Genomic DNA, 24677 nt, shown 5'->3' with positions numbered 1-24677 from the left:
ATGGTGTTTCATGATGCACATGGACTTATTTCCAAGTTAATGCACTTCTTAATTAATCAAAGTCAAAGCTAGCTTAAAGTGACGATATTTTGGACCAGATCAATCTGAAAGATGTATTGGAAGGGTAATGTGTAGTAAAAATTAGCACCAGCCAAGAAGTTTAGGGCACTTAATCTTCTCCACGACTCCCAGGCTCACCTCCAGGTAATGAGAGCTCCTTTCTCACCTTTCCTGCTAGCACTTGTCCAATGCCTGCTCCATGCTAGATCCTGTGGTAAGCATTTTGGATAGATTATCTCATTTAATCCTCACATCGACCCTCTGATTTGAGTATCATTAGCTCATTTTAACAGACTAGGAAACTGTGCCTTGAAGACATCAAGCAGCTTGCCCTAACCTTTCCACCTAGTAAGTGGCAAAGCTGAGATTCTACCAGATCCATCCCACACTTTCTTCTAATTCTCTTATCTGAAAATTCTCCCACCAGTTAAATTCCCAAATCCCTAAAATCCCACATTTTCTTTATGCAAGTGTTTTATAGCAGCAGGGCACTTTTTCCTGGAATATTCCAGGAGTAGAAATTCAGATTTTTTTCCAAAACACTGAGTGCTCTGAATAATATTATGATTGTATATCATGATTACCATTGACCATGGTAATTTAAAAAGCACCCTAAAGCACACACATAACGTAAAATTTACCATCTTAACTGTTTTTAGGTGTACGGTTCAGTACTGTTAAGTATATTCACTTTGTTGTGAAACAGATGTCTAGAATTTTTACATCTTGCAAAACTGAAGTTCTTTTGTTTTTTAAACTGAAGTTCTTTACCCATCAAACAACTCCTCTTTTCCTCCTCCCCTAGCCACTGCAACCCCCATTCTACCTTCTGTTTCTATGAATCTGACTATTCTAGGTACCTCACGTAAGCGGAATCATATGGTGTTTGTGATTGGCTTATTTCACTTAGCATAATGTCTTCAAGGTTCATCCATATTGTAGCTTGTGATAGGATTTTCCTCCTTTTTCAGGCTAAATAATATTCCATTGTATGTATATACCACACTTTATTTTCTGTTCATCTGTTGGTGGACATTTGAACTGTTTCTACTTCTTGGCAATTGTGAATAATGCTACTATAAACACGGGTGTGCAAATATCTCTTCAAAACTCTGCTTTCAATTCTTTTGGATATATACCTAGAAGTGGAAATGCCAGATCATACAGTTAGATCATATTTTTAATTTTTTGAAGAACTGCCATAAGGTTTTCCATAACTGCTGTACCATTTACAATTCTACCAACAGTACACAAGAGCTCCAGTTTCTGCATATCCTCCCTAATACTGGTTACTGTCTGTTTTTTTTTTTTTTAATAATAGCCAAAACTGTAGCCTCCACCAAGAAAAACAAAATTCTAATGCTAAAGCATATCAGAAACAAAAGCAATTTTATCACAAAGCCTCCTGTTGAGGTTCCTAGTGTTAAGCAATCTTATGTAAAGATTAAAAGCATAAATATAATCTACATGCATTCTCCATTCCAAGTGAAAAATCACTTTGCTTATATATATTTACCAGGAGACAACTGAGAAATCCCTTAGCTAGAAGGAGGTTAATAAAAATTAATATCATACAAGTTATGTTATATCCTTCTGAATGGTTATAGAGAACACTGAAGCATTAATACTAGGAAAATAATCAGCTCCAATTTTTTTCATTAATGTTGAGTACAAGCTGCTACTTCAAAAATATCTTCATCAGATTTGAATTATTCTATAATTCCATCCCCCATTTCCAATACCCCCAAATGATGTTGAAGCTAATTTATCATTCTCAGGCATTCACTCTCATGATCTTGAAGGAAATAGTGATTAAATGAACCCTTGGTGAATCCATCCCAGAGGTAAAAATGAGGTGAACATAAATCCCACTAATTCTCATGAAAATTCCCAAAAGAGTAAGAAGGCAAGTCCTCAGATTGCCAGAAATCTCCTTTAGAAAAGGATAATACACAAATAAACTCTTAGGTTATTTTTCAGAGGACTGGCTGCAAAATCTAATAATGCTAGAAATGCTTGAGGTACAAAATGGAAAAATGTAAGTATGTAAAATTCCACATCAATTTGTGAATGTGTCTTGGGGGCAACCTTTATAAATGGGAACTTTATCATAGAATTTCACTTCCTTTATTTGATGAAAGGCATTACTAGTGATGGTAAATTACTACCAGTCTATATGCTCTTTCCTGCTCTCTTTGAAATCCTGAATCCTACAGATTCTTATGTGTTCTTAGGCTTACAAAATGTCCGAGACTGTTCATTTTATAACTGCAGTATTAGCCAAGTACTCGTACATGGAGAAAAAAAAACCAGTTACTTACAATTATTTAGTTATAGCACAATTACTCATTTCCAACATTTCTTACAACATAGCAAGTATTCTCCACAAAGGAGCCCAAGAGAGAGGACCCTTTCAGACTTATTGTATTTGAAAAGTCACTCATAACATAAAAATCAGGGTGCTTTTCTGAGATGGACTGGTAATTAGAGCAGCAGATAAAAAATTAGAAAATACAATAGTTCTTAGAATCAGTTCCAGATTTGAACAACTTCTTTGTATACCAGCCTCCATGGACATGCATGCAGGAAGATAGCACAGCAGGGCATGTATTTAACGATATTCCAATAGAAAAAGGAACTTCATTGTCCAGAGGAAACAGAATCAGTATTCCTTAGATATGAAAGACACACAATTCCCCAAGAAAGCCATTTTGGAATTTATTGAACACATTGCTCTGTGCAAATAGTTCTCAACCTGGCTATACTTTAAAATCACCCAAGGAGAATTAAAACAAAACAAAACAAAACCCAGTAAGCCTGGTCTTCACCCCAGAGGTTCTAAGATTTTGATTCAAGTGATCTAGCATGGGATGAATCTGATATTCAGCCAAGGTTAAAGAGCTCTGTCTTAGGAAATCAAAATAGTCAAAAAGATAAAGTTAAAGGCACAAAACTCATATTATGGAGAAGTTAATCTTTTTAAATTATCCTAAAGTATGCAGGACCTATGAGAACTGAATGAGCAATTTTCTCCTAATCTAAACACATCAGGACCAGTGGGGCAAACTTCAGTTTTGGGGAACTAGGGAGCTGCTTCCAAAAATTCCTCATCTCTGTGATCAGCTCTCTGGTCAGCTTGATATTTTTAAATTAAAACAGTAGAAAAGGCTCACTGATATTTTTTCCTAAATTTTTCCCAGACAAGGGAAATAATTCTGTAATTACAACAGTTATTCTAATCCATCTTTCAAGGCAGAACATGCTTTTGCAGCCTGGAATAGGTAACCTTTTTCTTTTTTTGGCTTCACGAGAATCTAATGAAGGCTGAGTAGGCCCATGGAACATAATTTTATGTACAATTTCAGTGGTTTCACACATCACCACCTACAACTCCCTAAGAGTCCACAGACCCCAGCTTAGAACTCCTACTTTATGGACTTTGCCATTAGGGGCTGGAGAGAAGGAAAAGGAGAAGGCAGTAAAGGAAGCAATTAGGAACTGGAAATTCCCAAAGTATAGCAGGACAATGCTTCTCAATTCATGTGCATAAGAATTGCCTAAGGATCCAATATAAGTAAAATCAAAAATAAACAAATGGGACTGAATCAAACTTAGAAGCTTTTATAAGGCAAAGGAAACTATAAACAAAACAAAAAGACAACCTATAGATGGAGAAAATATTTGCAAATGATGTGACTGACAAGGGCTTAATTTCCAAAATATACAAACAGCTCATACAACTCAATAACAAAAAACCAAATAACCCAATCAAAAAATGGTCAGAAGACCTAGACAGACATTTTTTCAAAGAAGACATACAGATGGCCAACAGGCACATGAAAAGATGCTCAACATCGTTAATTATTAGAGAAATGTAAATCAAAACTACAGTCAGAATGGGCATTATTAAAAAGTCTACAAATAACAAATGCTGGAAAGGCTGTGGAGAAAAGGGAACCCCCTACACTTTTGGTGGGAATGTAAATTGGTGCAGCCACTACTAAAAACAGTATGGCAGTTCCTCAAAAACTAAAAATAGAGTTGCCATATGATCCAGCAATCCCATTCCTGGGCATACATCAAAAAAAAACTAATTCAAAAAAATACATGCACCCCTATGTTCACAGAAGCACTATTTACAATAGCTAAGACATGGAAACAACCAAAAGGTCCATTGACAGATGAATGGATAAAGAAGATGTGGTACATATATACAATGTAATATTACTCAGCCATAAAAAGAATGAAATAATGCCATTTGCAGCAACATGAATGGACCTAGAGATTATCATACTAAATGAAGTCAGAAAGATAAAGACAAATACCATATTATATCACTTATATGTGGAATCTAAAATATGACACAAATGAACTTATCTACAAAACAGAAATAGACTCACAAACATAGAAAACAAACTTGCGGTTGCCAAGTAAGAGGTGGGGGTGGAGGAGGGATGGATTGGGAGTGTGGGGTTAGCAGATGCAAACTATTATATACTGAGTGGATAAACAACAAGGTCCTACTGTATAGCACAGAGAACTATATTCAATAACCTGTGATAAACCATAATGGAAAAGAATATGAAAAAGAATATATATACACATGTATATATATGTGTGTGTGTGTGTGTGTGTGTGTGTGTGTGTGTGTGTGTGTGTATATATCTGAATCACTTTTCTGTATAGCAGAAATTAACGCAACATTGTAAATCAACTATACGTCAATAAAATAAATTTTTAAAAATCAAAAAGAATTGCCTAAAGATCTGTTAAACTGCAGATTCTGATTCAGTAGGTGTGCGGTGGGCCTAACAGTCTACATTTCTTATCAGCTGCTGCTCCATACATCAGATTTGGAGCAGCAAGGTATTGGAAATATGTCATCAACATTACGGGCTTTCCCTAGTACCTAAGAACATAAATGTACAAATATTTCCACCTTTCTTGAAAACCCAATATTGTATGTAACATATGCTATTTCTCTCAACAAAAAGGGATAAAGAAGATGGCAAACTTAATTCTTTATTTTCAATGGTCTCAGAACTCCAATTGTTAGAACTGTTAAATTCAATAGTGTTTCTTTTCATGGAACCAAATGTTATCAATTCAATGGAAGTAATTTTTTTTTAATCCTAAAAACAACAACAACAAAACAAAACAAAAAACCTCCCCTGGGTGACGCTGTTCAGGAAGAAACGAAATTCCATTATGTAGTACAATGTGATTTTTAAATCAGCTTTTGTCTGGAAAAGAATTATACATCAAACCAGTTGTAAACCTAAAACCAGCTTTTCTGAACCAGAAAATAACACAAGAGCCCACTGAGCTATGTGATCTTCGAGGTTATTAGACCAGCCTTGGGAGTTCAGTGATGGTCACTCAGAAAGGTACCAGAGCCCTGGCAGCTCACAGCCTATCTGGGGGTTTAGTTCCAATAATTCTCTCTTTTAAAGAGTATTCTTTTTTCTGATTTTAAGAATAATAAAAATAATAAACAAAATAATACATGTTACTTCTTAAACTTACAAAGTATTAGAAGATATTTTTAAAAATCCATCATTCTAAAACTATATACTGAGGATCTATATACTGTTGTTTTCCCTTCCTCTGTTTTTTTCAATGCATTTTCAATATAATTAGAACCCGGAAGTACATAAAGTATCGCAGCATGCTTTTTCCCCCTCAATACTTGAAAGGGCATAGCAGGGTGTGATTAAATGGCCTGCAGAGAGGAGTGGAGGTGGGCAGCAAGCACATCCCAAGATCAAGACCAAGCCATTTGCTAAACCACTATCATTCTATCTCTACTTTAAATTTTTGTGTGCAACTTACCTACTTGTTGAATAATTATATTTTATTTTGGATGTGGAGAGAGAATACCCAGACTAACAAATCTCTATCTACAAAAGAAAATAAGATAAGGTTGAGAGGGGTAAATTATTCCCTTGCAATTTTAAAGAGTTAATCATGGAACATCACTCTTGCACACATTGGGAATTATTAATTTCCCTCTTTTGGTTTCTGCCTCATGAAGGAAATGGAAAGAATGGCTATCAAAGGAGAAATACTAAAACCGCTGGTGAATTTCAAAAGAATCAAGCCATAAGGAAAAGACAAAATTCCCTAAACTGAGCAATTCTCAGAGTGGGGTTCAGAAGAAGTAGGTGCTATATTTTTCCTGTCTCTCCATATAATTTCATTCAAGAGTTAAATGGAGATTGATATAATAGTAAGGGCAGACAGAATCTGAGAGAAAGAACTAAAGGTTTCTCTCCTTAAGTTCATTAAATAAAAGAAGGGAAAAAATACTGAATCCATAAACTGGATAATGGAGCAAAATTTATTGAGCCTATCTATATTCTGTTCCAGGGACTGTGCTAATTAGTGGGAATAAGTGGTTCTCTTGAAGATAAGGTTCCTATTCTCATGTGGCTTACATTCTAGAGTAGGGGAAGTAGAGACAGACAGTAAACAAACAAACAGGAAATGAATGAGACAATTTTCTTGCTTTGTAAAGAGTGACTTGAGGATGGAGGGACTAATTTAGGAAAGGTCTCCCCATGGAGACCCTGAATGGGCATTTGAGTGACAAGAAGAAGCTGATCTGGAGACCAAGAGTTGAGGGGTGAAGAGGTTAACAGCCCTAAGACTGGAATGAGCTTGGCATGTACCAGGAACAGAAAAATCCCTGTGGCTGGAGAGTACTGAACATGGAGGGAAGCAGTAGGAGAAGAGTCTCAAAGGAAGACTAGGCCCAGATTGTGTAGGACCTTGTAACCAGGGCTGAGAATTTGGATAGAGTGAGAAGGCAGGGATAGGTTTTAACCAGAAAAGTGCCATGATCTGATATACATTTTTAAAAGATCTTTCTGGCCACCCTATGGAGAACAGATTGTTATGGAGTGTTAGTAGAATCAGGAGGACCAAGTAGAAGACTATCTCAATATTCTAGGCAAGAAATGGTGGTGGCTTGGATCATGACCAGGATGGTAGCTGTAAAGATGGAAAGGAGAGATTGGGATATATTTTTAGCCAACAGGACTTGCCTATTGGTTGCTTCCATTTGAACACTGAGAAAAAGCTTTGGGCATTGAGTAACTGAGTGGATGGTGGGCTCATTTATTGAAATAGGGAAGACTGGGGGAAAATAGGTTACAAGGAGGATCCATAATTTTGGTTTGGACCATTATTAGATTTGATATATCAATTAGATATCCAAAAGTCAAATCAACTAGATAGTTGGATTGGTAGGTAGGAGTAGATACACAAATTTATCAAGTAGTATTAGTGAGGAGGTTAAATATATGGTTTTTTTCCTCTAAATTTCACTCTTGTTGTGATGCCTTTAAATTTTTAGATACTAGGAATAGAGGTTGATGTTTATAATTAGAATAAATCATTATAGCATACTTTTAACAGAGTAACTGAGTAAAAACACTCTCTTCTTTTTCTAAGTAGCCAAGCCTTGATCCCAGCCAAACAGTGATGGTCTTGCTTATCTATATATCTCAAAAGGTTTAGTAATATCCAAGCACCTCCTGGCAGGGGTGATGAGCAATCACTGTCATTACCGTTTTGATCTCTGGATCACTTGGGGGAGTACCCCATGGATTAGAGTTTTATCTTTTTTCATCTGTATTTTCGAGTTTCATAGTGTCTTTAGACGACAGATATAAAAAATAAATTAAAGCAGATTTGCTGTAGTTGAAGTAGAGATCAAGACCCAAAGTTTTCCTTCTCACTCACTATAGAGGACAGACAGCAATTTGAAAATAGTTCCACTTTGATATCCTTGGGTTTTCAAGAAGGATACCATTTTGGAATTCATTTGGAAAGAAGAAATTTCAACTGAATAGCAAAATTAGTAATGTTTTTCATTATTTACAAATATAAAACATTAGGGTCATCTAATGTTTATTTTTTTCAAGGCAAATTTTTATTTAACCATAAAATAAAAATAAACTTAGGGGAACACCCAGTTTGCTGAAAATGGACTCCCAGGTTGCCCCAAAGTAAAATCCCAAGAGAACTAAGGCAAATTATATTTGTAAGGGAACTTGAGACCTGCCATAGTCATGTATAATTGTCTAAAACAGAAAAGCTGCTAAGTCTAGAAGAAAAAAAGGAAACACATTATGACAAATCCAATAACACATGATTGCAACTCTTTTATGTGTACCACACTGCTCTATAGAGAAGACAGGTCAGCCTCAAGCTAAACTATTGAGAGAAAGTAATCTTGGGCTGCCCAGCATCCCATATTTTGATGCCATTCTAGCCCTGCCCTATACATCCCCTGTTTAAAGGACCCACATTCTAATGCTGCCTTCTGACTAGTTGGCCTTTCAAGCTACTAACTGCTATAGAACCACAGTCGGTGGTAAAGGAGATATTAATACCAGATAACAAATCCTTCAGTATTGACAATGGTCAGAATCTCATGTTGGGAAACGTATGTGATCCAAAAGGCTTTCCAGATTTTCCCAATCATCAATCATCCCTCCTGGAGGCTGGAAGTAGAAAAAAACACTTCCTCTTATAAATAGTCCGAACAACCCAGGTTTCTCAGCATAACATTCAATGCCCTGAACAATCTTCCTCCTTCAGCCTACATTTTCAGTCTCCCTTCCCATACTCTCCTACACAGACCCCCCACTCTAAACTCTTCCTCTTCCCCTTAATATAATGTGAATTCTGGCCTCCAGGTTCTTCTACCACTGTGAGAACCACGCCCTTGACATCCTCCCTCCTCTCCATCCAGTCTTAAGTCCTTTCTTCTCCATGGAGCATGCCCGAACCTCCAGCCTGCCAGGACCTTTCCTTCCTCCAGCACATAGCATTGATGGTAATGTGCCTTGTTACCAAATCATTTCTTTCATCAGTGTCCCAAATCTCAGTATTCACATATCCCTCACTATTTTTTTCCATATCCACATATTACCTATTATGTTTTCCTCTTTAACATTTTCTTAAAACCAACTCCCATATTTTAAATTAAGTACATTTAATTTTATAGGAAATTTTAGATTATAACCATAATGGAAAACCAATAACATTTTACACAAATTGAAGGTAATTGTAAATATATATACAGCATTATATAATTATAAATGTAACCATTAATGTAAAAAATGTTTCTTCATGCCTACTACCTAAAATTATCTCACATACCACAATTTGAGAGATGCTACTTTATGTTGTTGTCTCATATTGCAATTTTTCTTTTATCATGTAACTTTTTATGTGTTTATATCTGTTTCCCCTAATAGATTGAAAGTCTCTAAAGGAGATCACATATTATACTTTACATTTCCCAGTGCTTTTAGCCCAGTGCCTGGCATATGGTGGGCATTAAATAAATGTTTGGTTCAGTGAATAAATGACCACAAATATATCAATATTCCTAGTCATAATTTGTAGGTATATAATCAGTAAAATGAAGATACTGAATCCTTCAGTTAAACTTAACAAGGCCATTTAATTATATACTGAATTTATATATATATAGTGTACTATCTTGGATATAAAATACATTGTAAATAAACAAAAACTCTACATTGCTGTTAGTAGTAACGGTGCTAACCACAGGAGATTCTGGATTTTAAATTTCAAAGTGATAGTTTTAGATTTTAGGAGAGTAATAAACAGGAATAGTTCCAATGGTTAATCGATGTGCCTTGATTTAGACAAACCTAATAGATTAAAATCCAAGGATACATCAAAGATAAATTAAGGTCAAGTAACTTACACTGCAAATAAATTTACAATAGAAACCATTTAAACAGCAAATCCTCACTACATTTTAAATATGATCTGATTCTTATTTTGGGAACATACTTATTACATAAATTAAGGTGTGCTTTATCATAAAGATGAACACTGATGCAGGGGAGAGAAAAAGCTAAAAAAAAATCAGAAATTTTCAGATTTGAACTGGAGATTTAGTTAATATTATATCTAAATATTTTTTAAGTTTTGAATTGTTACTTCCCAAAGGTCAAAGTTTTCATTTTCAGCAGAAAAAAGCTGCCTACAAGAAATATTAAAACAAATTAAATAGGGAAACTCTTTGAAGTGGTGGGACTTATTCCAGCTCCCTATGCTTTGTGTTGGAAAAATAAATAAAATTTAACAGTCAATGAGCTTTCTGTATCTATGTCCTGTAATTATCTCACAGAAAAAATAAGAAAGTAAACTCTTGCTTCAAAATTATCAAGTATCTTCTGCTCTATTTTCAAGCGTCGCTGCTCAATTCCATCAGTCATTCCCTGGCCACACCAGTATTCCTGTACCTCAGGATGAGCTCTACATGGATGCTTAGGGGAATCATCAAACAAGAATCATACATGAGCATGTGCTGGTGTAACCTTGTGTTCCACATACCACAAAGATGTATTCCTCTGCAGTGATCCACCCTCCTACATGGGGAATCAGGAAATGTCGGTACAGGAACAGATCTCAACAACCCTCTAGTACAACTCCTTCAAATATAAAAAATGACCCCAAAGAAAGGAAGTTTTTTTCCCGATTCTGACAGATGAGATCCAGTGAAGTGAAGTGAACAGTCCCACTCAGGCCACAGTCTAGCTACCCAAGTGTCCTTCTCTCCTTGTCCACCTAAAAGGTAAGAGAGCAGGTCCACGGACATATCCAACTCATTCTTGCTCTGTTCCCTGCTCCTCTCTCAAAATCTGTTTTCAGAGATATGGTATCTAAAATAGCTCTTACCTTAAAGCAAAAGCTTACTCCCAGTATCTGCTTCATATGATTGTTGTAAGTTTAAAGCACCTAGTACAGAGTCGGACAAATAGTAAATACTCAATAAACCTTAGCCTCTACAGCCCCAACTTACCCTGACCCCAATCTGCCCTCTCCCCAGGCCACACCCCACCCCCAGCACCTCTTTTGTATACCTGTCAAACTAGACTACTCACTGTCCTAAGCTAACTGAATGTACTAGGTGCTGGGCTTTGTGCTAAGCAGTTTACCTGCATTGTATTAGCTAATTCCCAAACAACCATTGTTGGTAGGTACTATTAATACTGCCTTACTAGAAGTAAATCCATGAGAGCCAAGATTTTTGCCTGTTGTCACATGAAAAGATGGTTAACATTGCTAATCATCAGAGAAATGCAAATCAAAACCACAATGAGATAGCAACTCACACCTGTCAGAATGGCAATCATCAAAAAGAACACAAATAACAAACGTTGACGAGGGTGTGGAGAAAAGGGAATCCTCACGCACTGTTGATGGGAATGTAAATTGGTGCTGCCACTGCGGAAAACAGTATGGCAGTTTCTCAAAAAACTAAAAATAGAACTACCATATGACCCAGCAATTCTACTCCTGGGTATATATCTGAAAAAAGCAAAAACACTAATTCAAAAAGATACATGCACCCCAGTGTTCATAACAACATTATTTACAATAGCCAAGACACAGAAGCATCCTAAGTGTCCATTAACAGATGAATGGATAAAAAAAGATGATGTATATACAATGGAATACTACTCAGCCATAAAAAAGAATGAAATTTTGCCATTGGCAGCAATATGGATGAACTTGGAGGGTACTATGCTAAGTTAAATAAGTCAGACAGAGAAAGACAAATACCATATGTCAGCACTTATATGCAGAATCTAAAAAATACAACAAACTAGTGAATATAACAAAAAAGAAGCAGATCCACAGATATAGAGAACAAACTACTGGTTACCAGTGGGAAGAAGGAAGGGGGGGAGGGGCAATAGGGGTAGGAGAGTAAGGGGTACAAGCTTCTATGTATAAATAAATAAGCTACAAGGATATATTGTACAGCACAAGGAATATAGCCAATATTTTATAATACCTATAACTGGAGTATGACCTTTAAAAATCGTGAACCACTATATTGTACACCTGTAACTTATATAATATTGTACATCAACTATACTTCAATTTAAAAAATAAAAATATTTTTGCTTGTTGTGTTCACTGTTACTCCCCAGATTCCCGTAATAGAACTTGGCACACGGTAGTTGCTCAATAAATATTTGCTGAATAACCGAACAAATGAACGAACAACTGAATAAATGAATACCTATTTTATGGATCAGGAAATTGAAGCTGAGAGAGACCAAGCCATTTGCCCAATGTCACACTGTTACTAAGTGGTGAAGCCAGAATTCCAGACACAGTCTGACTGATGCCAATGCCCACAGTCTTAAGCACTCTCCCACACCCTCTCAAATGGGAGAGCGGTGATTTAGTCAGACAAAGTGCTCATTTTGACTCATCCCACATAGACTTGATACCAGACTGAAAAGACAGAGGGACCATATTTATTCTAACCCTTAATTTTTTAATATCTTTATTGGAGTATAATTGCTTTACAGTGGTGTGTTAGTTTCTGCTTTATAACAAAGTGAATCAGCTATACATATACGTATATCCCCATTATCTCCTCCCTCTTGCGTCTCCCTCTCACCCTCCTTATCCCACTCCTCTAGGTGGACACAAAGCTCCGAGCTGATCTCCCTGTGCTATGTGGCTGCTTCCCACTAGCTATCTGTTTTACCTTTGGTAGTGTACATATGTCCATGCCACTCTCTCACTTCGCCCCAGCTTACCCTTCCCCCTCCCCGTGTCCTCAAGTCCATTCTCTATGTCTGCGTCATTATTCCTGTCCTGCCCGTAGGTTCTTCAGAACGATTTTTTTTTTAAGATTCCATATATATGTGTCTAACCCTTAATTGAAGATTATTTTCCTAAAAAACCAAGGCTTATCAATGTACACATTTACTTTTTTTTTAAATAAATTTATTTACTTATTTATTTTTGGCTGCATTGGGTCTTTGTTGTTGGGTCTTCGTTGCTGCGCGCAGGCTTTCTCTAGTTGCAGTGAGCAGGGACTACTCTTCGTTGTGGTGCATGGGCTTCTCATTGCGATGGCTTCTCTTGCTGCAGAGCACGGGCTCTAAGTGCGCAGGCTTCAGTAGCTGTGGCTCGCGGGCTCTAGAGCGCAGGCTCAGTAGTTGTGGTGCACAGGCTTAGTTGCTCCTTGGCAAGTGGGACCTTCCCAGACCAGAGCTTGAACCCATTTCCCCTGCATTGGCAGGCGGATTCTCAACCACTGCGCCACCAGTGAAGTCCCCACATTTACTTTTATGACGACAGCAATGAATTCTCCTTGTGGTTCTCAAAATAATAAAATAATTCACTCAGGCAAACCTAGTTAAGAAGACAAATATTTCTCTGATTTGGAAGATTTTCTTTAATTTCTGATTTAATCTGTATCATAGAATTATCCTAAGGGAGAAACTGTTTTTACTATAGCAAACTAAAAATGATTTAGAATACTGGTGCTCTCCCAATCAATAAGGACTGGTTCAGAAGGTAAAAAGAATTACTATATACAAGCTAAATAAACTGAAGTTTAGGAATATAGCTGTTTCAAAAAACAAACTTCCAGATGAAAATACTTTATTCATACACAGTCAAGTAAATTCCTATAGGATGAACCAACTTTTCAGCTATTAAAACTCTCCAGTGTTTGCAACAAGGCCATAATTTCATTGTTAATCATGATACATATTTAAACACCCAGTGTTTCACATTGGGAAGCTTTGCTACCAGAAAGCAGGGAACAGATATTTCACCTGTAATACTCTATGATACCAAAATCTGAGGGTCCTATATGTGCAAGATTTCATGTAGAGAAAAGCTGTAAACAAAATATTTATTACAAATATTCATTATTATCCACTGTATCCATCTGATTATCCAATCAGATCTTAGGGACTAAAAGAGTGGTTTGCAACTATTTATGTCAGTACCAATCTTGTAAATAGCTATTCTCCCCAGTGAATAACAATTCATGCTGCTTGGTAGTAAAGAATGTTTATTTCTTTAACTGGTTATTTTACTATTTTATCCCTCTTAGGGAAAAGATGGATATTAAAAATACATATAACCATGCAGATCAGTAATTCTTTAGCTTTTGTCTCCAAGTAAATATTTCTTGAGTACCTGTTGTAATCTCTGTTAATTGCTAGAAATACAAAGATGAAACGATTTGATCTCTGCTTTCATATTATGTGCAGGAGAGAGACTAATCATTATATTTCAATCCAACAAAAATTTATTGAGTAGTATTATGGGGAATTTTTAATAGAATTTAGTGATATTAACTGAATTCTGGGCAGAAGGAATTGAATAAGCAAAAATTCAGGAGTTGGGAGATGCATTTTGTGTCCTGTAAATGGCAAGAATCCCAGTGAGACTTAAGTGTGAACAATGTATGGGCAATGTGTCGAGAAATGAGAGTGAAAAAGTATTTGAGACTCAATCCTGAAATGATTCAAATGCCATTCTGAAGAGTTTGGGTTTTATGCTGGAAGCCACAGAGATCCGTGAGACTTACAGTGAGTGGCATGGTCACATCAGGACTACAAAAATAGAACTCTAGCAACAGAACTCCAGAGAAAGGCGAAGAATCAAGAATGGGGGGACACAAACCATCACTTCTAAAGATTATAGACCAAGAGTATTTTGTAAGTAAAACGGATAGAATTTGACAACCAATTAGATATTGGACATGGACATGAGATTAAAGGAAGGAGTAGAATCAAGGATGATGGCTAGGTCTCTAGCCAGGTGGTTAAAAGAAGGGTGATACTATGGAGTAACACAGAAAACTCCAGAGGAAGACTACAGTCGGGGCACCAGTGCAGGAAGGCAGTGAGTTTGGTTTGGAATTTGTAGCATTTGAGAGGGAGCAGAAGATACAAGTAGGAATGACCTGTGGAATCCTGGAGCTTCAGAAGTGAAATAAGCTTACTGACCTACATTCAGCACCAGAGTGAGAGCTGAACTCACATGCACTTAGGCTACTCCCAAGGGACAGACTGGAGAACAGAAGAGAAAGCAGAAGATAGCTACCACCACTTCAAGACCAGGTAAAGGAAAGGAGGCAGAGGAGGTACAACAGGGGAGACTGAGGCAGGCGGTGAACCAGAGCAGTGCAGCAGGGAGTCAGACGGCCAGGGGAGGAATTTCAGGGAGGAGGGATCGTAGACACTGTCAGCTGCTTCAGGGAGATTAAAAGCATGACTAGTAATATTCCATAGTTAGGGGATCAGTATTTATTGAAGCAAATGTTTTTGTTGTTGTTCAGTAAAATGGTCATCTAGGGAATACCTGGTCAGGCATGAGTAATAAAGCTGCCAGAGGAATAAAAGTCACTGGATTCGATAAGTGTGAAGCTGAACAGCAAGAAAACGCACCTGCAGCCGTGCATGCAGAATATTGGGCCGGCTATCTTATAACAATACAAAAATAGTCAGCAACCCTCTACAGTATATTTCCTTTTACTTTTTCTTTTCAAATTGTTTTGTCTTTCTTTTCTCTAACACATTGTTTATAAAGCAGAAAGGAGAAGTTAGCAGTTTTACATATTTGGAGATTAAAACTCATGAAGGTTAAATGACTTGCTCAGAGCCCCACAGCTAGTTAATGGCTATTCTGGGGAGGCTGGGAAGGCTCAAAAGTCACCTGCAATCATCCTGCCCCCTACCGATCCTTTCCATTTTAGCAGGCTTTTCACAAAGCCCTGGACTTCAATCCTGCCACGTTGCCTGGCTAAACTAAACTAAATTAAAACTGCACTAAACTAAACTAAATGACTAAAACACAGATCTGTCCTGAGTTGAAGAATGTCAGGTAGGGACACCCTCTGTTAACCAGTTATCAGCAACCCAGCACATGTACATATGTATATATTTACATATATTCAGATCAGGCAAGGATGGCCCAGTTTTGTTGGGCTTTCTCCCCACCATTCACCGAAAGCTTGCACTGAGATTATGACCTCCCTGCCAAATCCCAAGGCGTATTTTGAATTATCAGTCCTTCTTGATTTCAAAGCCGTAATGGGTACAACTTTGAATCTTTCTGGCTTCCTTCTCTCACTATTGTCTTCCGGTCTGGTCTCTCAGACCATCCCTTCTCTGGCTCTCCTTTTTTTCTGCATATTCTTCATTATCAGGATTCTTTACCTAATTCTCTTCTAGTCTTGGTCTACAAGCATTTTTTTTTTTAATGAACTTTTCCATTTCCATGACATCGCCTACCACTTTTACCTTAAAATTCCTAAATCTCTCTTCATAGCTCTGTCCAGCTATTATAGAAATCTAGTTTTGATGGATTTAGCTTTTACATCCTACGGATAATATTGCTTTTATCTAAGTTAGAAAGACATGCAAAAAGTGACAAATGTTACTTGCTTTCCTATGAGAATCTCGCTGACATCTAGATGTCTCGCTGACATCTCGCTGGACTAGTTCCAGCAGTCCACAGCGGAAAGCCACCACTCCATAGTCACCTCTTATATACATGGTTTTTTCCCCCTTTCTTAAGAGGTTCCTATCTTTTAGAATTTTCTCTTTGAATTGTCTGAGTGTTACCCACCAGCTCTGAAATAAGCTGCATGACCGGTACTGTCGTCCTTTTTCTTCATTTTATTCATAGGTAGGAACAGAAATACCCTGGTGGCCTTAAGTAATGAGACATTGTAAAGTATCAGTGTCTCTCTAGCCCTCTTCCTCTCTTTTCCCTCTTCATGACCAATCAATATAGCATGTCCCTACCTGACATTCTTCAACTCAGGACAGATCTGTGTTTTAGTCATTTAGTTTAGTTTAGTTTAGTGCAGTTTTAATTTAGTTTAGCCAGGCAACGTGGCAGGATTGAAGTCCAGGGCTTTGTGAAAAGCCTGCTAAAATGGAAAGGATCGGTAGGGGGCAGGATGATTGCAGGTGACTTTTGAGCCTTCCCAGCCTCCCCAGAATAGCCATTAACTAGCTGTGGGGCTCTGAGCAAGTCATTTAACCTTCATGAGTTTTAATCTCCAAATATGTAAAACTGCTAACTTCTCCTTTCTACTTTATAAACAATGTGTTAGAGAAAAGAAAGACAAAACAATTTGAAAAGAAAAAGTAAAAGGAAATATACTGTAGAGGGTTGCTGACTATTTTTGTATTGTTATAAGATAGCCGGCCCAACAGCATGGCTGCTGTTTTGTGAGTTGCCTGAAGCCTTGCTAATGGATGGTTTGTCTCTACAGCGGTGTTTGTTGGAGCATGGTACACCTGCCAAGCAGGTGGGTTTTCTTGCTATTCAGCTTCACAGTCTTAACAAATTCAGTGACTTTTATTCCTCTGGCAGCTTTATTACTCATGCCTGATTCCCTAGATGACTATCTGACTGAACAACAGCAAAAACATCTGCGTCAATAAATACTGATCCCCTAAGTATGAAGTATTGTTAGTCATCCTTTTAATCTCCCTGAAGCAGCTGACAGTGCCCACCATCCCTCCTTCCTGAAACTCCTCCCCTGGCTGCCTTGACTATGGGTTGTAGACAAAAAAGTTTGAAACCTACCACTTCAATGTGGAACACTGAGCAGAAGGTGACATCTTAAATCAAGATCAAGAATACAGACAAGGAGAAGTTTCAGAGCTTAACAATCAAATATACCCTGAGATTCCTAATTCTCTCTTTGTTTCTCTAATGAGCTAACAGAAATCTAATTTGATGGCTTGAGCTTTTACATTCTATGACTAATGTATAATCAACTGTTTTGTCTAACTACTGGTCTAACTAGAATTCCTTTTTTAATTGTTTCAACCCATGGCACTTCATAAACTAATTTCTTGGGTTTTCTGGATCAGGTAGTGGAGTTAAACTGAAACACAGAGATAATTATTAATAAAAATAAGGCATTCATTCTGTGATTTAGAAAAATAATTCTGCTCTCATAATGATATTAGTTTCACTGATAGAATTTTGAGTTTTAAGTGTTAGCCCGGTTTTCAGTATCTCTGATATCTACACAGTTCAATCCCAGTTTATTTGGTCTTTTGACAAAGAGATTTTTTAAACAAATTCTTTTGAAGCAGAAAATTGACTCTGTAGTTTTTTCACTCTGTTAACATATTAAACTTTGATTTGGGTGATGGAAAGAGGTGGAAAGAAATGGAGAGGTATGAGGGAAAAGGCCAATAAGTTTATAAATTTCAAATTACAAAGAGACAAGAGAATATTACCAATCCTTTATTGTCAGAGAAATGAAGAATCTTATTCATGCCCTTGAAAACGAAGAATGGAGTTGCCAGTGTATGCCAAGAGTCATTCTCCTCCGAAATGGAGATGAGTGGTTCTAGATGAGCCATGAGGGTGGTGTGACAGTGGCTGCAACACACACACACACACGCACACACAAACACACACACACACAGCAGAGTCTAGAGTTAAACCAGCCTGGGTTCCAATCCCAGCTCACTCACTTACTAACTATGATCTTGGGCAAATCATTTAACCTCAGTAATTTAATATCCTCATCTGATAGTATCTTGGGATGATAAAAATAGACTTCTCAAGGTTGTTATTAGGTGGGAATAGGACAATTCCTGTAAAGTGCTCACAGGGAAATGCACTAAGTACTAGTTCAATATTATGATTGCATTTTTTCCCCTAGGGATGCCATAACAAAGTACCATGAATCCGGTGGTTTAGAACAACAGAAATGTATTATCTCACAGTTCTGGAGTCAGCAGCCTTCATCAAGGTTTTTGAAGGGCCATAATCCCTCTGAAACCTGTTGGTGAAGGATCCTTCCTCTTCCAGCTTCTGGCAGCCCTGTCATCCCTTGGCTTGTGGCACCATAACTCTTATTTTCAAATGGTGCTCTCCCTGTGTCTCTCCACATAGTCTTTCCTCTGAGCATGTCGGTCTCTCTATCCAAATTTCCCCTTTTAATAAGGACATCAGTCATATGGGATTAGGGCCCACCCCAAAGACCTCATTTTTAATCAATTATCTCTGTAAAGACTCTATATCCAAATAAGGTCACATCCTGAGGTCCTGGAGGTTAAGACTGCAACCTATCTTTTTGAGAGGAACACAATTCAACTCGAACAGTGATTCACTAAATTATCTTGCTAGAGATATTTTGCAAGAGATAAGTTAGTAAAGGACTTTAAAATTGTAGAATATCCTTCTCTAGTGATTCATTTTCTGTTTCTTTTTCTTTTTAAAAGAAGGAATACTTGATCTTTTTCATGTCATGACTTGTGTAGAAATTGAGTTTCCGGCTCTTAGTTGACTCTGGAATGGCTGGGTGTGACTTCTCTGTCATCCTATAGTTTCCTGGTCTTCAGGAAAAGAAAACAGCCACAGGCCTATGCAGCCAGGCCTGCATAAGAACACGCCACAGAAAAAGAGCATATACCTCCACTCTGAACGGTTTGTTAATCACATAACAACTTCAATTGCACTCGTCACAACTGGAAGAGAATGGCTCTTCAATGGAATTTAAATGAGTATAAATTACATACTTATTAATCAAAATGAATTCTTCTCAGCCAAGTACTTTTTTGTCTTGTTAAATGTTTTTAATGAGTAATATGGACTTCTTGTTGTCCAGTTTTCTCTGCCATGACCCTGATTCTAAACCCACTTTCATCATGCAAAATGATACCCAAACATTAAACATTCATTTCTACTTCATATGCTTTACAAAATGACATATATTTTTGCCCCAAACTGGACCATACTATGAAGGTTTGATCTCCTAACACTGCAGTCATGGGTATACCTATCAAAGGCTTTAAATTAATTAACATAAGAAATAAAAACAGGAATATCTGAGGACTGAATGCAGGTCAGTAGTGAATTCAGCACCTTTATTTTTTATTCAGTGCTGTATTGATCCACATTTACTCAAATGCATTAATGACCTCCTCTGACAGAACTCTCATTTTAATTATAGTTTGTCATTACCTCAGTTTTCTCAAGTACTAATAACCTGAAAACGCATAATTACACTCACTCCGGATACATTTCTTAAAAACTGCTATTTTCATATTTGGCCCCTGGAAAGGGACTGCAGTCATTGCTAATTGGCAGTAGTAATGATCAAAGCCACAAGGTGGCACTATAAGCAATAGGCTACTGGTGCTTATTTTATTTATTTATTTATTTTACATCTTTATTGGAGTATAATTGCTTTACAATGTTGTGTTAGCTTCTGCTTATAACAAAGTGAATCAGCTATATATGTTTATATATCCCCATATCCTCCCACACTCCCTATCCCACCCCTCAAGGTGGTCACAAAGCACCGAGCTGATCTCCCTCTGCTACGTGGCTGCTTCACAGTAGCTAGCTATTTTACATTTGGTAGTGTATATATGTCAATGCTATTCTCTCACTTCATCCCAGCTTACCTTTCCCCGTCCCCATGTCCTCAAGTCCATTCTCTGTGTCTGCGTCTTTATTCCTGTCCTGCCACTATGTTCATCAGAATCATTTATTTTTTTAGATTCCATATATATGTGATAGCATACAGTATTTTTTTTCCCGTTCTGACTTACTTCACTCTGTATGACAGACTCTAGGTCAATCCACCTCACTACAAATAACTCAATTTCGTTTCTCTTTGTGGCTGAGTAATACTGCATTGCATATATGTGCCACATCTTCTTTATCCATTCATCTGTCGATGGACACTTAGGTTGCTTCCATGTCCTGGCTATTGTAAATAGTGCCGCAATGAACACTGTGGTACATGATGCTTTTTGAATTATCGTTTTCTCAGGGTATATGCCCAGTAGTGGTATTGCTGGGTCATATGGTAGTTCTATTTTTAGTTTTTTAAGAAACCTCCATACTGTTCTCCATAGTGGCTGTATCACTTTGCGTTCCCACCAACAGCGCAAGAGGGTTCCCTTTTCTCCACACCCTCTCCAGCATTTATTGTTTGTAGATTTTTTGATGATGGCCATTCTGAGCAGTGTGAGGTGATACCTCATTGTAGTTTTGACTTGCATTTCTCTAATGATTAGTGATGTTGAGCATCTTTTAATGTGTCTGTTGGCAATCTGTATATCTTCTTTACAGAAATATCTATTTCTCTAAATATCTTCTGACCATTTTTGGATTGGGTTTTTTTTTTTTCTGATACTGAGCTTCATGATCTACTTGCATATTTTGGAGATTAATCCTTTGTTAGTTGCTTCATTTGCAACTAATTTCTCCCATTCTGAGGGTGGTCTTTTCATATTGTTTATGGTTTCCTTTGCTCTGCAAAAGCTTTTAAGTTTCATTAGGTCCCATTTGTTTATTTTTCTTTTTATTTCCCTTTCTCTAGGAGGTGGGTAAAAAAAGGTCTTGCTATAATTTCTGACATAGAGTGTTCTGCCTATGTTTTCCTCTAAGAGTTTTATAGTGTCTCGCCTTACATTTAGATCTTTAATCCATTTTGAGTTTATTCTTGCATGTGGTGTTAGGGAGTGATCTAATTTCATTCTTTTCCATGTAGCTGTCCAGTTTTCCCAACACCACTTACTGAAGAGGCTGTCTTTTTGCCATTATATATCCTTGCCTCCTTTATCAAAGATTAGGTGACCATACGTGCGTGGGTTGATCTCTAGGCTGTCTATCCTGTTCCATTGACCTATATTTCTGTTTTTGTGCCAGTACCATACTGTCTTGATTATTGTAGCTTTGTAGTATAGTCTGAAGTCAGGGAGTCTGATTCCTCCAGCTCTGTTTTTCTTTCTCAGGATTGCTTTGGCTATTCGGGGTCTTTTGTGCCTCCATATAAGTTGTAAATTTTTTTGTTCTACTTCTGTGAAAATTGCCATTGGTAGTTTGATAGTGACTGCACTGAATCTGTAGATTGCTTTGGGTAGTAGAGTCATTTTCACAATGTTGATTCTTCCAATCCAAGAACACAGTATATCTCTCCACCTGTTTGGATCATCTTGAATTGCTTTCATCAGTGTCTTATACTTTTCTGCATATAGGTCTTCTGTCTCTTTAGGTAGGTTTATTTCTAGGTATTTTAATCTTTTTGTTGCAATGGTAAATGAAAGTATTTCCTTAATTTCTCTTTCAGATTTTTCATCACTAGTGTATAGGAATGCAAGAGATTTCTGCGCATTGATTTTGTAACCTGCTACTTTACTAAATTCATTGATTAGCTCTAGTAGTTTTCTGGTAGCATCTTTAGGATTCTCTATGTATAGTATCATGTCATCTGCAAACAGTGACAGTTTTACTTCTTCTCTTCTGATTTGGATTCCTTTAATTTCAAACAGTGACAATTTTACTTCTTTTTCAATTTGGATTCCTTTTATTTCTTTTTCTTCTCTGCTTGCTGTGGCTAAAACTTCCAAAACTATGTTGAATAAGAGTGGTGAGAGTGGGCAACCTTGTCTTGTTCCTGATCTTAGTGGAAATGCTTTCAGTGTTTCACCATTGATAATGATGTTGGCTGTGGGTTTGTCATATATGGCCTTTAATATGTTGAGGTAGGTTCTATGCCTATTTTCTGGAGAGTTTTTATCATAAATGGGTGTTGAATTTTCTTGAAAGCTTTTCCTGCATCTATTGAGATTATCATATGGTTTTTATTCTTCAATTTGGTGTATCACATTGAATGATTTCTGTATATTGAAGAATCCTTGCATTCCTGGGATAAACCCCAATTGATCATGGTGCATGATCCTTTTAATGTGCTGTTGGATTCTGTTTGCTAGTATTTTGTTGAGCATTTTTGCATGTATGTTCATCAGTGATATTGGCCTGTAGTTTTATTGCTTTGTGACATCTTTGTCTGGTTTTGGGATCAGGGTGATGGTGGCCTCGTTGAATGATTTTGGGCATGTTCCTGCCTCTGCTATATTTTGGATGAGTTTGAGAAGGAAAGGTGTTAGCTCTTCTCTAAATGTTTGATAGAATTCGCCTGAGAAGCCATTTGGACTTGGGCTTTTGGTTGTTGGAAGACTTTTCATCACAGTTTCAATTTCAGTGCTTGTGATTGGTCTGTTTATACTTTCTATTTCTTCGTGGTTCAGTCTCGGAAGGTTGTACTTTTCTAAGAATTTGTCCATGTCTTCTAGGTTGTCCATTGTATTGGCATAGAGTTACTTGTAGTATTCCCTCATGATTCTTTATATTTCTGCAGTGTCAGTTGTTACTTCTCCTTTTTCATTTCTAATTCTGTTGATTTGACTCTTCTCCCTTTTTTTTTCTTGATGAGTCTGGCTAGTGGCTTACCAATTTTGTTTATCTTCTTAAATAACCAGCTTTTAGGGCTTCCCTGGTGGCGCAGTGGTTGAGAGTCCGCCTGCTGATGCAGGGGACACGGGTTCATGCACTGGTCCAGGAAGATCCCACATGCCATGGAGCGGCTGGGCCCGTGAGCCATGGCCACTAAGCCTGTGCGTTCAGAGCCTGTGCTCCGCAACGGGAGAGGCCATAACAGTGAGAGGCCCGTGTAAGGAAAAAAAAAAAAGAAAGAAACTGCTTTTAGTTTTATTGATCTTTGCTATCATTTCCCTCATTTCTTTTTCATTTATTTCTAATCTAATCTTTATGATTTCTTTCCTTCTGCTAACTGTGGGGTTTTTTTTTTTTTCTTCTTTCTCTAACTGATTTAGGAGTAAGGTTAGGTTGTTTTTCTTCCTTTTTGAAGTAGGATTGTATTGCTATAAACTTCCCTCTTAGAACTGCTTTTGCTGCACTCCACAGGTTTTGGGTCGTCGTGGTATCATTGTCATTTGTTTCTAGGTATTTTTTGATTTCCTCTTGGATTTCTTCAGTGATCTTTTGGTTATTTGGTAGTGTATTGTTTAGCCTCCATGTGTTTGTATTTTTTACCGACTTTTTCCTCTAATTGATATATAGTCTCATAGGGTTGTGGTCACAAAAGATACCTGATAAGATTTCACTATTCTTAAATTTACCAAGGCTTGATTTGTGACCCAAAATATGATCTATCCTGCAGAATGTTCCATGAGCACCTGAGAAGAAAGTGTATTCTGTGGTTTTTGGATGGAATGTCCTATAAATATTAATTAAGTCCATCTTGTTTAATGTATCATTTAATGCTTGTGTTTCCTTATTTATTTTCATTTTGGATGATCTGTCCATTGGTGAAAGTGGGGTGTTAACGTCTCCTACTATGATTGTGTTACTGTCGATTTCCCCTTTTATGGCTGTTAGCATTTGCCTTATGTATTGAGGTGCTCCTATGTTGGGTGCATAAATATTTATAATTGTTTTATCTTCTTCTTGGATTGATCCTTTGATCATTATGTAGTATCCTTCTTTGTCTCTTGTAATAGCCTTTATTTTAAAGTCGATTTTGTCTGATATGAGAATTGCTACTTCAGCTTTCTTTTGATTTCCACGTTCATGGAGTATCTTTTTGAATCCCCCCACTTTGTTTGTATGTGTCCCTAGGTCTGAAGTGGGTCTCTTGTAGACAGCATATATATGGGTTTTGTTTTTGTAACCATTCAGCCAGCCTGTGTCTTTTGGTGGAGCACTTAATCCATTTACATTTAAGGCAGTTATCGATATGTATGTTCTTATTGCCATTTTCATAATCGTTTTGGGTTTGTTATTGTAGGTCTTTTCCTTCCCTTGTGTTTCCTGCCTAAAGAAGTTCCTTTAGCATTTGATGTAAAGCTGGTTTGGTGGTGCTGAATTCTCTTAGCTTTTGCTTCTTTGTAAAGGTTTTAATTTTTCTGTTGAATCTGAATGAGATCCTTGCTGGGTAGAGCAAC

At 37.2% G+C, this 24677-nt stretch overlaps 1 protein-coding gene across 1 annotated transcript in view; it reads right to left on the bottom strand.

The window, feature by feature from the left end:
* The window catches only part of PDE11A (phosphodiesterase 11A), a 435071-nt gene that overhangs the window by 305228 nt on the left and 105166 nt on the right, over positions 1–24677 (bottom strand). The window lies entirely within an intron of this gene.

Source organism: Tursiops truncatus, chromosome 7 (genome assembly GCF_011762595.2).
Source record: "Tursiops truncatus isolate mTurTru1 chromosome 7, mTurTru1.mat.Y, whole genome shotgun sequence".
Classification (NCBI taxonomy): domain Eukaryota; kingdom Metazoa; phylum Chordata; class Mammalia; order Artiodactyla; family Delphinidae; genus Tursiops; species Tursiops truncatus.
This window is presented reverse-complemented; position numbering and strand designations above follow the sequence as displayed.